General features: G+C 45.1%; 1 pseudogene; it reads left to right on the top strand.

Moving 5' to 3' along the window:
* Nucleotides 1-305, top strand: LOC149276672 (Nuclear RNase P; annotated as a pseudogene).
* The last annotated feature ends 3,501 nt before the right edge of the window (nt 306-3,806 follow it).

Here is a 3,806-nt window from a genome sequence, read left to right as displayed (position 1 = left end):
GGAGAAAAGCTTAGTGCTGAGGTTCCTAGCTGAGTGCGTTGGTTACTCATTGAAATCAACCTTGGGGAAGGTCTGAGACAAGAGCCCTTGGCTGCCCTCACAGGGCATTGCTTGATCCAAGCAAGTGAGTTCCCATCAACCATCTGGCTGCTCTTGGAATGCACAAGACATAGTCACCAAATCTGGTGAAGTTGACTATGGATGCTTGGGCTGCAGATTTGAAAGTGGCTCATGGCTAGCAATTTCAAGTCCAATGATTAAGAGGAAGCAGAGTTTCCCAACCCAATTCAGACTACTCTTTCTCCAATACTTTTATGAGTCGTTCCAATTCATTGAAACCAAAAACTGTTTAACTTGTATTAAAACCTATAGTCAAAGTTAGAATTTAACACTAAATGAATGTAAACTATTTCTTAGAACCTTTGATTTTTATATAGAAATTATTAATATCTTGGGTGTTTTTTTTGTTTTTTTTTAAACTCTTTTTATTAATTTTTGAACAAAAAACAAAAACATTGTAACAGAACATCACAGCTACTGTCACAGAGACATTAAGGAACAGTACACAATCCCAGATAAGGGAGACAAGTGACACAATAACATAAAAAGAAAAACGAAAACAAGTCCCCCACAAAACCCAACCAACCCCCCAACAACCATTTAAACCCATGGCAAAGGAAAAAAAAAAAGAAAAGAAAAAAAAAGCATATATATATATATATATATATATATATATATGTATATACATGTTGTTCGTCAGTTGTCCAGTCAAACATAGTAACAACTCAGGCGCAAGGGGAAGCGCCTCGAAGTAAGCGGGCATTGAACCATGAGTTATCCTGAAAAGTATGTATAATTTGTGTCTTAAGGGGTTCATCCAACGTTTTAATAAATGTTTCCCATTTCGTAAAAAAACGTTTAGTACCTTTGTCTTTATTAAGGGAAGCATCCAACCAGTCCATTCGAAGCAAATACAACAATTTAGTATGAACTAGGGACAGAGATGGTGGGGACGCCTGTATCCAATGGTGCAAAATAGATTTCCTAGCCACTGCCAAAATTATTCTAATTAATGTCACATCTCTGGACCCCCCCATCCTAACGAGGCCATGAATGGCCGCAGCCGGGTCAATACAATAAGCATCAGTTGATAACTGCCTCAAAAAGGTTTGAATAGTAGTCCAGAAGACACGAATTAGAGGGCAAACCCAAAAATTATGAAACAGGTCAGCACCTGCAAAACCACATTTTGGGCAAGCGTCCACTGGTATTATGCCAATTAAAAATTGTCTATGGGGGGATAAGTAGGCCTGATGCGCTATCTTAAGTTGCATGTCTAGGTAGGAGCTAGCTGGTAATAATTTACAGGTGGTCAGTGTGCTATGGAGTAGATCGTCACCCGTGACATCAGGAAAACGTGTGGACCACGCTAGTAAACCTTTCGGTAAATAGTCATGGTGAGGTATGGCGTGTATCAGTTTATAGATAAACTTCGTAGACGTCGGAGTAGAAGAAGGTTGCCTAATCTGTCCATCAAGGGGACTGGTCCAGTCCGGCAGTGTGAGAGGGCCCAACTGCGACCTGACTAAACTCAAGTGTGCGAACCAAGGTATGGTAATAGACGCAAGATATCAAGGGCAGAAGCGTCCTGGAGGAATGGTGCAAAAAGGGGGCAATAGTGCGAATCCCCTGTGTCGCCCAGACTCGAAAAACGCTGGATGCCTGTCCATTCTGAAAAATCGGGTTTTGAAGAAAACACTGGAATAAAGAGTATCGCCATTGGAGACCCAAGCGTAGTCTGACCAACTTCCAGGATAGTGGAGTAAAGCAAAGGATTGTCTCTAACATGTGGTGGAAGTTGAGTGGAGGGTGTATGGAGAAGGGCCTGGAGAGCAACAGAGGGGCTAAAACACTGATCCAACTTAAAATCTGTGTAAGTGGTGGAGCAAGAGATCCAGTCCACCGCATATCGATATAAGGCCGCAACATTATAATCCCAAATGAGAGGGAGGTTAAGACCTAATTTTGATTGTTCACGTTGCAAACCAAAGGTCGCGATTTTGGGCTTTTTGTTATTCCAAATAAAACGTCGAAATAAAGTATTTAGAAGTGTCTCATCCACTCGTTTAAGAAAAAGAAGCAAAGACTGAAAGAGATATAGCAATTTGGGGAATGTCACCATCTTAAGAAGGGCTATACTCCCAGAAAAAGAGAGCGGCAATTATTTCCAACCCTGCAATTCCCTTGCGATCTTCCGAACCATAGGTTTATAATTAAAGTTATAGAGGTGAATCGGGTATCTTCACCCCCAGATATAAGAGCGACTTTGATCCCCACTGTATTCCCAGATTAGGCATGCCCGGGGGGGCATCTCAAGGGGCGCAGACAGTGGCGGAACTACCGGGGTCGCAGGGGTCGCGACTGCGACCGGGCCCCGGCGGCAGGGGGGCCCAAGCCAAGGGGCCGGCCGAAATCTTTTTTCCTTTTTTTTTTTTTTTTTTTTTTTTTTAAATAAGGCAGGGGCGTCCAACATGCGGCCCGCGGGCCAAATGCGGCCCGCGAGACCTCGAGGTGCGGCCCGCGTAAGATCGACAGCCAGGGCAACCGATCTTGCGCGAGCCGCACCTCAAGCCCTGCTACTTACTTGTGGGAGGGTCTTCTGGACTGCACAGAGGAAGCGGAGTTCACGTGACATCCTACTTCCTCTGTGCTTGAGCAGAGAAGGCAGAGGGAGGCCGCGCCCCCTGCTGAAGTCTCTGAGCGGCATCGAGGAGCTGCAGTGCAGGTAAGGGGGTGGGGAGGGTGTTTGAATGAGTGTGTGTGGTTGAGGGAATGAATCTGTGAATGAATGATTATATGAATAAATGAGTGTGTGTGTGATAGCATGGATGTGTAAGTGCTGGAACCTAGGCATGATGGGACTGTGATTGCTGTTAGCTATCATGCCAAGTCAGCCAGTACATGCTGAAACCTGGCCAGCTGCCCCCCTCGTGTAGTGATGCTGCCAGCACCCTGTACCAGCATGTACTGGCTGACTTGGTATGATAGGAGTGTGATTGCTAACAGCTAACAGCAATCTGCTAACAGATTCTCGCACCCGGGCCCTGAGGCGTCTAGTTACGCCCCTGGGCGCAGACACAAAGCCCGGGACTTAACCTTATTAACGACAAACCCTGTAACCTTCCCGTACGTATCCAACTGGTCAAAAATAAGCGGTATGGTAAGACGCGGGTGAGTAATATAGAGAAGGACACCATCCGCGAATGCATAAGCTTTCAACTGATGGGGACCCACAGCAATACCCGGGATATCGCGAGATAAGAGAAACAACCGTAGCAAAGGATCCAAAGCTAAACTAAAAAGCAGCGGTGAAAGGGGACATCCCTGACGTACACCCCGTTCCATGATAATCCGGGGAGAATCCAACCCATTAGTCGTAATGACCGTGGAGGGATTACAATATAACTGCCGAATTAATGTCAAAAAAGTTTTTCCAAAATGTTGGAATTTTAGAACCCGAAACAAATGAGACCAGGAGACTTGGTCAAATGCCTTTTCAGCGTCTAAACTCAAAATGGTAGGATAGAAATTGGGGTGAAGTGAGGGAGAAGCTAGAGTAGCTGCAATTGCCGCACAGATACCCTGTACCGAGTGCCTCCCCCTTAAAAATCCCAGGTGCTGAGGGCAGATAATGAAAGGCAAGATGGTTTGCAGGCGATCAGCATAGATTTTCTCCAAGATCTTCATGTCTTGGTTGATTAAAGTGATTGGTCTGTAGGAAGTTATTAATGTGGCATCTCTACCCG

This window comes from Sceloporus occidentalis, unplaced genomic scaffold (genome assembly GCF_023333645.1).
Source record: "Sceloporus occidentalis isolate IW3139 unplaced genomic scaffold, rSceOcc1.0.p SCAF_232, whole genome shotgun sequence".
Taxonomy (NCBI): Eukaryota; Metazoa; Chordata; class Lepidosauria; order Squamata; family Phrynosomatidae; genus Sceloporus; species Sceloporus occidentalis.
The sequence above is the reverse complement of the archived record's forward strand: the minus strand, read 5'-3'. Positions and strand labels throughout refer to the sequence as shown.